We start from the raw sequence: 13174 nt of genomic DNA, 5'->3' as shown, positions 1-13174 counted from the left end.
CGCCTCAGCTCCCAGGGCCCGTGTTGTTTGTGTCACGTATTGTTAATGTGTGTTTGCGTTACAGTTGGTAAGCTAGTTTTGACAGCATATTAGCTAGAGTCTCTTAGGTCCAGGGCTCACTGTTAGGTGTTTTTTTCTTTTTTTTTCTCTTTTATGTGTGTATGGGAAAGGTGTAAGGTGAGTGTACATATAGTCATGTGTGTGCAAGTCCTATGTGTATGGATGCATGCGTGCCCGTGAGAGAGATAGTGTGTATGTGTGTGCACACATGTGTGTGACTGTGTAGACACTAGAGGACAACCTTTGGTGTCCTCAGGAATGCTGTCACTTCCTATTGAGACAGGGTTTTATTGACTAGAATGCAATAGTTAGGCTAGCCTGGCTGGCTACGGAGTCCCAGGCAGCTTCCTGTTTGCACCTCCTTCACAGTGCTGGGTTGAAAAGCATGCACCACTGTGCTTGGCATTATTTTTACATGGATTGAAGGCGGTCCTTGTGCTTTGCTTTATTGTGAGCTTTTTTTGTTTTGTTGATATATTTATGCATTTGTTCATTTATTTGAAACAAGTTCTCATGTGGCTTAGGCCAGCCGTAAACTTGCTTTGCACTTGAAGATGACTTTGACTCATGATTTTTTTGCCTTCACCTCCCAAGTGTTGGGATTAAGTGTGTGCTACCAAGCTACAGATTGTGACAAATGCATACTGACAAGTGTCCACAGCTACAGTGTCTGACACAGTAGTTTCACTGCTTAAGACTCTTCTTACCCTGCTTATTTGTCCTTCCAGTCTGCCAGCTCCCAGAAACCCCTGCTCTTTCTCTTTTTAAGATGGGATCTTTTTGTAACCCAGGCTACCCTCACATTTCAATTCTGCCTCAGTCTGCTGACCTTTTATGTCTTTATAGTTTTACTGTTTCGAACTTTCACACGACTGAAATGATACATGGGCAGCCTTCACCGATTGGCTTCTTACACTTAACAAGATGTATTTAAGGTTTCACTGAGGCTTTTGGGGCTTGATTGCGCCTTTGTTTTCTTATTGATGAATACATTTTGCCACATTAAATGTATCTTAATATATCCATTGAGATATTGGACATCTTGGCTGCTTCCAGGTTTTGCAGTTATGAAGAAATCTGCTATTAAACATTGGTATGCATATTTTTGTGTAGTGTATGCTTCCAGTTTATTTGGGTATTTCCAAGGATTATCACCTCTGGACTTTATGAATAGTGTGTTTTGTTTCTAAGAAATCATAAAGTGCCGTTCAAAGTAGATGTACTATTTTGCATTTCCCTCTCTGGAGGCAGAATGTTCCTGTCATGGTACAATGGCGTCGCCACTGGATGATGCTGTGTTTGTCTTAGCAAGTTAGTGAACATGTGGTAGTGTTTCATTGTTTCTGTTTGCAGCTCCCTGATGACATGGTGTGGCGCTGCTTCTTACACTTACATGCCACCTGTATAGGAGGATGTGTAATTTATTTTAGTCTTTTGCTCACTTTTCATTGCTTCCTTCAATGCCGGCTTGCAAAACTCTTGTATTTGCATGCTATTATTTCTTTTGCTTAAAATCCTGTCTCTGTTTCAGTCCAATGATTGAGGTATTGTATATTTGAAGATGCCAAGGTGGCTTTGCTATTTTCTGTTGTCTCTGTACTTGCTATCTGGATTTTTTTTTTCTTTTTTGCATAGCTCCTTATACTGTGTCATTTGATGAGGAAGTCCTGTGTGGCAGAATGTTATTTTTGTTTCCATGGTACAGTCTATGCCTGTGAATTATGACTGTTATAGCGTTATTGAGACCTGTTCTTTGAAGCTGATTCCTTATGCTACAGGCGTGTGATTAGGATGCTGGCTGTGGGGTGACTATGATTCAAACACATGTGAAGGTCTCAAAGATACAATAAAATATCTTAAACGGTATTAACTATTAATAAACACAAACTAGGGTTAACAGGTTTTTTTATTTATTGAGATGGCAAAGACTCGATGAGATACATAGAATGACAATGTCAACTTAAAATGAAATCATAAAGAGGAAGCCCTGCGTTGGCATGGGCCTCTCTCCAACACTTCTACTCTTGACTGGGTCCAGCTAATTCCAGTCTGCCCCCTCCTTTCTACTGCCAAACGTAAATGTGTATGAAGATAAATACTCAGCTGTATCAGAGACATCCATCATTTAAAAAACTTATTTGGAAAAAAAAAAAATCCTGACATGTGCGCATGTGCATATGCAAGTCTGTGTGCAGAGGCCAGAGCGGGATGTTGGGTGTCCTACTCTGCCTCTTTCTACTTTGGTCCCTTGAGACCAGAGTCTCTCACTGAACCAGAAGCTTGTTGGGTTTTGGCTGAGCTGGCAGCCAGCAGGCCGCAGTGTTCTTCCCGTCTGTTGTCTACTCTAGGTTATAGGTGTGTGTGGCTGTGCGGGTGTGCTTGGCTTTTCTGTGGCACCAGGGACTCTGAATGCAGGCCCTTGTTCTTCCTAGCAAATGCTCTTAGCACGAGTCATCTCCTCAGCCCACGTGTATAATGCTTCCTCAGTTTTGGTAAGGGAAGGCAGGTACTGCAGTGCCCTCATGTTGTGATGCCTGCTTTTTGGTTGATACTTTCTTGGCTCCTGTGGTCCTTTCCGGATGTGCTGCTTTTTCCTGATGAAAAGATTCAGCAGTGCCTTATCTAGGCATCTGAGGCGGCTAATTTTGAAGGTAGTTTTCTGTCTCCTTTGTTCATTTAATTATTCAAAGACCTTGAAGTCAGTTGTGGGAGGGTTGTAGAAGATGAGGCTGGGAAACATTGGTCAGTAGGTAAGGGGAGTCTATTTATTTTTTAATTTGTTTTGTTTTTGTTTTGTGGGGGAAGGGAGTTTTTTTGTTTTTTGAAACAGGGTTTCTCCATGTAGCCTTGGCTGTCCTGGAACTCACCCTATAGACCAGACTGACCTCGAACTCATAGAGATCTATGGGACCAGGGGTGCCGGGCTGAAGTAAAAGTGAGGTTGAGGTATGTCCAAACCCTGAAAATCTCACACTGGCAGGGGCAGGACTCCTTCCCTGCCCTGGGCCTGCACATCCTGGCTCACTTAGCCTTTCAGCCCCTTGCTGTAGTAGTCATGTAGTTTGGTAGCCAGGTTACAGGTTTAACTTCCCTTATCCTTAGCACCTGGAATTCCTCTTCATGCAAATAAGGCATTCCCAGCACCTTAGCCCTGGCCAATGATGTACACTCATCACAAAAGCCTCCACTCACTTCCCAAAGCTTTAAATAGTCTTTGCTCCGCCCAATTAATCGAGCTGCTCATTGAAGCCTGCCTCTCGGAGAAGTCTGTTTCTCCTCTGCTCCAGTGCCTAAGGTCTCCATCACCCCTACTGTTCTCCCCCCCAACCCCCCCCCCCCCCCGCCTCAGGCCACCAGTCATGATCACCCAAGTGATCACACTATTCAGAAATGGAATGCTGGGATTAAGGGCGGTCACGTCCGCCACCCAGCTTAGGCCAAGGCTACATTTAAGATATATTTGTTGTATGTTTAGGCGTACAAGAGATGGAAGCAAAGGCTTTTAGCTGTGAATAAATGATCACAGGTACCTTTCTGACGACAGAGAACAGAACGGACCAACAGAAGAGGCCTAGAATCAACACAGACAACTAGGAGGTTAAGAAATAGGGCCTACCATGAGAAGCTACCTGGTAGTCACTGGGTTGGCTAACAAGAAAACAAAAAGGGAACCGGTGTATGCCTGCCTTCCCAGCATATGGGAGAGTGAGGCAAGAGCATAACTGTTGCTCTGGCTCTCGTCTTTTACATACATGTGCAAGCACCATGGGTTGAAGTGTGCAGTAGTAGTTACTATTTGGACTTGAAATGTCCCCAGCACACTCATGTTTTAAACATTTGTTCCTTAGTTGGTAGAGTCTTTGGGAAGCTTTGGAACCTTCAGGAGGAAGAGCCTACCTGGCAGAAGTAGACCAGCAGGGGCCAGCCTCTGAAGGCTGATTGAGTTCCTGGATCTAGCCTTGGTCTCTTTGTTTCCTTTTATGCTATGGTGTTACAAGCCTCCTGCCACCACAGAGGGAGCTACTGTACCATGCCTCCCTACCTCGATGGGCTGAAACCCACAAAACTGTGGGCCCGTATGAGTCTTCCCTCCTCAAGTTGAGTTTGTCAGATTTTGTTGTTTCACATGAGAAAGACAACTCATCCAGTCCTACAGCCACTGTTGAAACCATATTTTAGTTCCTTGAACATTTACAGCAAGTGCATCTCTTGGTTGTATCCAAAGATTTGAAAATACAATATTAAAGAGGTTTTGTCATCCATGGTCAGAGGAGAATATTATTTTTCTATAGTAAAGGCGGTAGCTGCCCAAATGTCATAGAAGGGAATGAATTCTGCTGCACAGTACGATGAGGACGAGCCCTGAAGATATGCTAAGCGAAATAAGCCAGCTGTAAAACAGCAGATAGTATGTGTTCCCACATGTCTCATGGCAAAAGTATCATGACTCAAGGAGCAAACAGGAAGAGAAAAGGCCTGGGCCCACAATGCCTTTGGAGGGTACACCCCCGGCGACCTCATTTCCTTCCATTAGGCCCCACCTATTAAGGGTCTACCACCTTCCTGTAGTCCCACCTTGAATCCAAACTGTTCACACGTGGCAAGGTCTAAACTACAGCACATGGTTTTTTTTTTAAACTTTACTGAATTTTCCTGTCTTGATTTTGTTCTTGCTTTTATCACTTTTGCGAATTCACTTTCCTTCATCTGTTCTAAGCCAGATTCTCACACCTCTGAGAAACCTTCTCAAACTCCCTAGCTCACAGGCGCTTGCCCTTTAAGCTTGTACTAAGGTCTCACCACAAATGCAGTGTGTGGTTTTGATGTGCACTGCTGCTGTCCTGAGGAACATGGTCTGCTTCATCTGTACTAATGTGGCATGTGCTCTGTTGAGGGGACAGTGCACCGAAAACGGGCACATTTCCCTAGATAAGGCAGGCAGAAGAGTAGCTTCAAACTTCCTGGAAAAGTTTAAATTTTCTTTATAAAGGCTGTCTGTCTCTGTCTCTCTGTTTCTTTGTCTCTGTCTCTCTCTCTCCCTCTCTCTCTCTCTCTCTCTCTCTCTGTGTGTGTGTGTGTGTGTTTCTTTCTCTCTCTGAAAATGACCATAAAGTGACGCTAAATTAGAAGCATGAGGCTAGGTATCAGGAAAAGCCTAAAGATTACGTTGTAAGCAAAACTGAGGCCATGTTTTAAAGACTTGTGTTACAGGTAAAACGTCAGTTTGTGAGACATGAGTCAGAAGTTGCCAACAGTTTGGTTCTTGAACAGTCTCTGAATTGTTTCAATTTCTTGGATGTGCAGCTCAAGTGAGACAGGTGGAAGGAAAAAAACAAAACAAAACAAACCAGTCATGATACTTTCTATAGCAACAAGTAAGATGTGGCAAAATGGGCGATGTCAGTGAAAAGACAGCATGGCACAGAATATCAGTCATTTTTCAACCAGAGATGTGTCATATCAAAAGGAGACTCATATATGTGTGGAAGGGAAAGTTGACTGTGGTGACCACATGGGTGCAGACAATGTGGGGTGGCAAGCAGCAACAGTCACAGCTGATAACATTATATTTCTGAGTGACCAGATGAGAGAAAGGAATGGCATAGAATGCATGATTCATCCTTGGTCATGTATAATTTATAGTTTAAGGATAAATACGTATATATAAATATATATATGAATAAAAATTACATATATGAAAAAGCACAGGCCAAAGACTTTATCCAAACAATGGCAGAGCCTGAGTGAACATCTTGGGTGTTGGAAGGGGTTTTGAGATGCTGTGTGAGCCTTGGAGCACTTTATCTTTAGACTCCATATTACTTGAGGAAATTAAGCCTTTATGTAACTCTGCTTTTGTTAATTACTCTGTTACTTGTTTTTGAGCATATTCTAAATAAGTAAGTTGCTTTGCAGTCTTTTTATAAATCTGGGTTAGATCTTCTGTTAGCTGTCTTTTACTGAGTAGAAACACAGTGTAGCCACAGACACTGTAACTTCGAGGAGCAAACACTGACACCCCGATTTCTGTAGATCTGAAAACTAGGCCTGGTTTGAGTGAGGACCTCTGGCTCAAGATCTCGTTGGCAGCTGTTAGTCCCACTGATGCAGCCAGGGCTGCAGTCTGTCTGGATGTAGCTTCTAAGCACAGTCCTTCGGTTACTGGACTCAGGCTCTGAGGGCTCTTGGGCTAAGGACCTCACATCTGTAACTTTTAGCCAGAGGTTTGCCTACCTGTGGGTCTTTCCAGAATGCAGCTTACCACAGTCATGTCTAGACTATTACTTAATAAATGTAAATCCTATATATTATGTTTATAGATAATGACAAAAATGTAAAATCTGAGCCAGATGTGGTGGCGCACAGCTTTAATCCCAGCACTTGGGAGGCAGAGGCAGGTGGATCACTGAGTTTGAGGCCAGCCTGGTCTACAAAGCAAATCCAGGACAGCCAAGGCTACACAGAGAAACCTTGTCTCAAAAAACAAAAGCAACAACAACAACAAAAAATTTGAAGTCTGTACATTCCTAGTACAGAAGCTTTTTCCCCAAATATTTTTAATCCTTAGTTGATCTAACCAATGTATGTGAAACCCATGGTTACAAGGGCCAATTACAAAGAAACTCCTTCTTTTAGTTAAGATTTACTTAATGTATTCCACATTACGTTTATTTTTGTGTTTTCTACTCGTAGTGTGTTTCTTGTAAGAATTTATAATTGGGTTTTGCATTTTATGTAAGCTGACAATTTCTGTCTTTTAAGTTAGTGTGTTAGACCATTTATATTTCATGGTAGGAGCAGTGAGATTAAATTTGCTGTCATAATTGATTTTTGTTACTTGAGAATAAAGATTATATTTTCTTCATTCAACAAATAACTTACTGAGCACTTGAGCCTTGTGGGTGATCAGTTCTGTCTAACTTGGGGACACTGGTGTTTATTACATATTTCTTGGCCAATAGTATAAGGCAGAAATGCCTTACCTAAATGAAAATAGCCAAATGTAGTATGCTTTAATTCTAAACTTACCATAACTCATAGTAATAAATATGAATACTTGAGTAATTTTTAAAATATATTTCATTAATTTATTCATACTTGAGTAATCTTAATAAAAGCAAGCAAGACTGTCTTGCTACTACTATGAATCCAACTATTTCAAAATTTAGTGTAATTGGTGTCTATGTTGAATGATTGAAGAACGGGGTGTTCTTACTCCCACTGGTCTGGTTTTCTTGGACCACAGTGTGAGGAAGAGATTAACCATATAAGCCACATTTACCAAATCAGCAAACAAATTATCTGCTGTCAATATGCTCCTGTCCTGCTGGTCTGAGAGTTGACATGCAGTGTAGTTTGGGGTCCACCCCTCTCTTAGTTTCTTTTAGAAGCCAGAGGTGGAAGCTGGACCTGATGTGCCTGTGTAAGTCAGAGCCCGGACATGCTGACTGTGGGCATCGCTCCCGCTCCTGCTCTGAGCACTGTTCTGGCCCACATCAGGGGGGGTTGTTCCTTTTTTTCTCAAGCAAGCTTTTCTTCAGGTTTTTGGAGACTTGCTTTCTCCCATTGTGAGAGAGGCCTCTCTGCTTTCCTCGGTTGTGGTGAAGGTGAAGCATGCATACGGTTCCTGCTACTTTGGGGTTTTGCATATGGTGGCCACACATTCAGATCAGTTATGGCTCACCCAGGAGTGTGGACTGTCAACTTATTTGTTAAATCAGAGCAAATAACTGCAGGCTTGCATTTTACTGAAGTCATTCACAAGGAAGAAGTCACTGTTCATGCTTTGTAAGAAAAATACTGTGGCCTGTGCTAAGTATGATGTCTGTACAGGGAGTGAGTGAAAAGCAGTGCATGGTGAACAGCCTGAAGGGGTGCTGCTGCTGATATGTGAGATTTACATCAGCACAGGCCTCGGTTCCTGCGGATTGGCCACATCCACGGCTGCAGTGAAGGGTCGGCTCTTCTGCAGGTTGCCAACTTCTAATGTTAGCTTCCTTTGAGTCTCTTCTTAATTATTTCCAGATTGGCGTGGGGGTGGGGTGGGGTGGGATGGGGTGGGGGTGGCTCTTCATTTCCTTCCTTTTAATGTCATTCCTGTTCTGCCAGTGACTCCAGTTACGTGCAGGAATGTGCTTGTCTCTTGAGGATAGACAGTCTTGTAGTAAATTTGAAAATTAAATCAGGAAGTGTATTTTTTCTCCTTTGCCTTTCGATCCATGTATGCTGATCACCATTGAAGACAATCTGATGGACTCATGATTATAATTTGTTTTAACTTCAACATTTCCTAAGATAACAAACTGTCAGCTGTGTGTGGCATGTGTTAACTCCACGGAGCTTCGCTGTGCGCTGCTGCAGCCATGTGTTGTTGTAAGTTCTCTGAATATAAAGGAAAGGTGCTCTGTGCCTGGAGAATTTGCCGTTTCCTTGAGAAGGCATGGTTATCTAGCTTCCTGGGAGATAATTAACAAGAAACTATGAAAAATTACCTGTATAATGGTACTGGCAAATGCTAAGCTTTGCTGTGCATTCTCTTAAATTTTTCTCCTAAAATTTTAATGGCATTTGTTTGTTTGTTTGTTCGTTCATTTGGGCGTGTAGGGGTGTACGTGTGCGGAAATCAGAAAACAACCCACAGGAATCAATTCTTTACTTTCACCGTGTGGAAGGTGGTCAGTTAGGCTTGGTGGCAAGTGACTTTACCCAAGCGAGTAATCTCACATCCAAAGACAAGGCTTTCATGAATATGTGTAGTTAACAAAGAATTCTTAGAAACTGTTGCTTTGAGCTGTAAAATGGGGTAGGTGTAGATCGGTGGTTCTCAACCTTCCTAATACTGTGACCCTTTAATACAATTTCTCAACCATATAATTATATTGTTGCTACTTCATAAGTGGGATTTTGCTCCTGTTACGAATCATAATGTAAACATCTGACATGCTCCCTCCAGAGGGGTCATGACCCACAGGTTGAGAATTGCTGGTTTAAATGCAAGTTGGAGGCATGTGCAGAACCGAGGGCTGTTGCTGACTGCTTAGGGGGGTTTAGTTAAGAGCTTGTCCGTGCTGTGTATCCTATGATTCTCATTCTTGTATGAGGCATCAATATCGTTATTAGCTATGCTTTTCATATCAGAAAACTGAGGGAGGCCAAATAACTTGCCCAAGGTATTAGGAGATGGCAAAGGAAGATTTGAATCTGTGCATCTGACTCTGTGACCCATGCTGCTAAAAGAAAACTGCAACAGTTACACTCAGTGGGTAGTTGACAGTTAGCTGAGAAAGAATATGCAGAGACCTTTTTTGTTATATGGTCGTGGGAACAAAGTTGGAAGTCAGATTGAGGTCATACGATTATGGGATGTCTCAGTGGTTGGTTTTGTCATGTACACTAAGCAGAGGAAACAAAAGTTCCCAATAGAATAAATTTACTTTCTTTTTTCTAACGGTTAGTTACAACAGTTAGATTTTAAGCTTAGAAGACAGTGTTGTTACTTTCCTTCCCCCTCCTTAATATAGTTTAAATATTACTAATTTTGCCAAAAAGAATTTGAGGTATGGTAATTTTTTTCTACAAAGTTAAAATAAATATCTGCATTGGACTGGAGAAATATTTTTTAAGCTAGCCCCTTTTAAGTAGTTGTGATGCAGTTGCAGTCCCATCAGTTAAAGTGTTTAGTAGGCAAGAAAAGCTTCCTATAGAGATGCCAAGAATAGCAAGGCACATTTCTATCTTATTTCTTTTGAAATACATGTTTTGGTACTTGATCCCAGAAGCAGCTATTTTAGCTCAAGTGAAGGTAGAAATGACTAGATTCCCCCTTACAGGTTATCGTTGTGACGGCTCTATATGTAGCCTAAAAGGACTCCTCACTGAAGTGACACTTCTCTATGTCCTAAAAGATGGAGAGAGATAGCGCAGCAGTTAGAATTCATTCTGATTGTACAAAAAAATTCGTTATGTCCTAGCACCTGTACCTGGTGGCTTCCAACCTCCTGTAAGTCCAGCTCCAAGGAGCTGCAGCACCTCCGACCTCCAAGGGCACCTAGGTTCATGTGCAGATAGACTTCCTTAATATAATAAAAGACAAAATAAAATAATTGTTAAAAGTCAAGAGTGGCCTTGAAATTAATCCTTAAAATTATCATCCCTGCCTTCAGCCTTATAGAGGAAGGCGGTTTTAACACATGGCATGACATGGAGGAAACTTGAGTCAGGCACAGCAGGCCGTCAGGCAGGGTCTCACCATGCTTCCATCCTCCCTACCTGGTCTCTAAGAGAGTCTGTGCCCAAGTGAGGAGTGTTGCAGTGTCGGGGGTGCCCTGTGGTGACTGCCCTTGCACTGGATGTGAAGTGTGGCCAGACTCAAACAGAAAGCGCAACTGAGTGTGCTCAGGTCTGGAAGGGTGGGAGGTCATGTTGGACAGGTGTAGGCATCAGTTTGCGGATGAGCAACTCTGGAGATTGTGACTGCACTGAGCAGTGCAGAGTTGTACACTTTGAAGTGATCAAGGTGGCAAAACGTGTGCCTTCTTAAAATAAAAATTAGTAAGAAGCTGGCCGTGGTGGCACATGCCTATAATCCTAGCACTCGGGAGGCAGAGACAGGCGGATCTCTATGAGTTCGAGGCCAGCCTGGTCTACAAAGTGAGTCCAGGACAGCGAGGGCTATGAAGAGAGAACCCCTATCTCAAAAATAAAAAAAAGAAAAAAAGAAAGAAAAGAAAAAAAAAAAGAATTAGTATGCAGCAGCTATACAGCAGATTTTAACGGAGTTTTTAAACTAACAAGTGAGAATTAGGACATCCTTCCCACCAAGCTGTTGTCATTCTTTATTCAGGTTTTGGTTCAGAGGCTGGCTCAGGCCAGGCTTTCTAGGAGTTGGTGTGTAATTAGCACTTCATTCTGAAGAAGAAAAGAACATGAAGCTAGATTTTGTTGTGTTAGTTTGGGAGACACTAAGGTATGTTCTTAGTTTGGAGGGTTTCTTCCCCCTGACAAGTGTTTTATAATAGGCATATAGAGGTCTTTACAGCTAAAATAGAGTCTATAAAGATTAAGATTACTTTGGGAATTTGTAGATAACTAGAAATATTTTTAATAAAGCAGGCATTACCTCTGTTGGAATTCACTCAGTTCAGTGAATGAATATTTGCCACGGCAAGCATTATGACTGATGGGCAGGACGTAAAAGTAAGACATGCGACCGCACATCACACTGACACATCCTGCTCCATACCCTGTTCTCAGCATACATCCGTGAAGGGTGGTGCTGTGTTACTCACTTCCATTTAACAGAGTATCTGAAATACAAAAGGGAAAAAGGATTGATAGTAGGTCTTCCCGTGTAAATGAGTGCATTCTAGAAACTCTGTTGACGCATTGACCACCACTGTTATTGTATTTGCACTTCCCCTGTGGCATGAAGAAGCCTTTATGTCAGCCAGAACCACAGCAGATATTCTTTGAGGGACTGCAGCCTGCTCATCCTTTGCTGCCAGCAGGTAACACAGTAACTGAGATACATAGAGATATGCTAACTGTTAAACAAATATATCAATCACTTTGTCACTGACTGAGTTCAGCTGCATCCGTTGCATGTTTTACATAATTATTAACTTTAAGGCTAATGTGTCTGGTTATTTTATAAATAATTTCCATGTTTTTAAACATGTATATATATTATTTTAATTGGAGCAGTCCCCTGTTCCTGAATTGAATTGACATATAAATTTAAAATTACTTCAGTAATATCCTTCAGGGTGTAGAATATTAATTTTTTTAACATGGAGGTTTTTAAAAGAATAAATTGGAATCTTTCTTGAAGGGCTGGATCTTATTGCTAAATTTAAAGCCTTGAAGCTTGTTTTGGCTCAGAAACTTGCCCCTACATGTGCTTTGTTCTAACCGGAGAAGACAGTTTCTCTAGGAGAGGCACAGCTGTTCGGGTGACAGCGTCTGCTTGGCCTGTGCACTGGCTTGTGAGCTTGCAGAGCCGGAACCTGGAGAAGTTTAAGAGGAGCTTGGTGCCACTTCCTGCTTGCATATTGAAAAGTAGAGATGTCCCAGTATCTAAACATACTGCTTTTGAATTTTAAGCAAGACTGGTATCTAAATATTAATCTTCCTCCATATAGCTAGACTTTTTACTGTGAAACGTCAGTTGCCTCTCAGCCAATAAATTAAATTAATGCAGTACTCAATCGCTTTCTAAGTGGTAATGACTCCAGAGTTACAGAGGCTTGGAAGGTACATTAAGAAGGCTTCTCTCCAAGCAAAGAAGTCTGAGATGCCTTAACTTATAGTAAAAGATGTGGTAGAAACTGGGTGCTGGGGATTTTCTGTGGTTAATTATTTACTCACAGACTCACGTGAGTGATAATTTTGAGGGGTCAGGAGTACTCTGAAATTTGTCAGTCTTTTCTAGCAGTATGCTAGTAGATATTCCATACTCACTGCCTTTCACATGGAATTTTTCTGCTTTTAAGCTAAATAAGATGAACACATTAGTTAATTACCTAATTAGACATGTGTAGAGTTGGCAGCAGGTAACAGCTTTCTTTCTTCTCTGAGAGTTTAATGTGTGAAGTGTGCAGCCCTCCTAGATACTTTATTGTGAACAAGTGAGATGGTAACTGATTTTTTGAAATGGCACAGTACAAGTCTACATAAAATGAAATGAAAATTAAGTATAGATTTTTTAAGGAGCTATTTTTGAATTTTCAAATCCAATTTCTAACTAAAGTAATTTGGGGGTAGAGGTTATTTGGGGGTAGAGCTGGGAAAGCAGCTAAAGATTGTATAAAAGTGTTGAAGACATGTTACTCAGGGCCAGGTGTGGTGCCACAGATCTTTACTCCCAGCACCTGGGAGGCAGAGGCAGGCTATTTTCTCAGTGTTCCAGGCTAGTGGGACGTAATGAGACCTTGTCTCAGAGCAACAAAAATGTTTTAAAAATTAAAATATTATTTATTTCTTTTGGATAAAATAAGAAAACATTTCTTTTTTGTGCAGTCTAATTTTATGTCAACTTGACACAAGCCTCTGAGAAGAGGGAGCCTCCAATTGAGAAAATGCCTCCATAGCCTGGGCTGTGGGCAAGCTGCTAGAG

General features: G+C 41.7%; 1 protein-coding gene and 1 pseudogene across 1 annotated transcript in view; both read left to right on the top strand.

Moving 5' to 3' along the window:
- The window catches only part of Mnd1 (meiotic nuclear divisions 1), a 57623-nt gene that overhangs the window by 15051 nt on the left and 29398 nt on the right, over positions 1-13174 (top strand). The window lies entirely within an intron of this gene.
- LOC127199593 (single-stranded DNA-binding protein, mitochondrial-like) lies at positions 5248-6767 on the top strand (annotated as a pseudogene).

The sequence above is a fragment of the Acomys russatus genome, chromosome 15, assembly GCF_903995435.1.
Source record: "Acomys russatus chromosome 15, mAcoRus1.1, whole genome shotgun sequence".
Taxonomy (NCBI): Eukaryota; Metazoa; Chordata; class Mammalia; order Rodentia; family Muridae; genus Acomys; species Acomys russatus.
The sequence above is the reverse complement of the archived record's forward strand: the minus strand, read 5'-3'. Positions and strand labels throughout refer to the sequence as shown.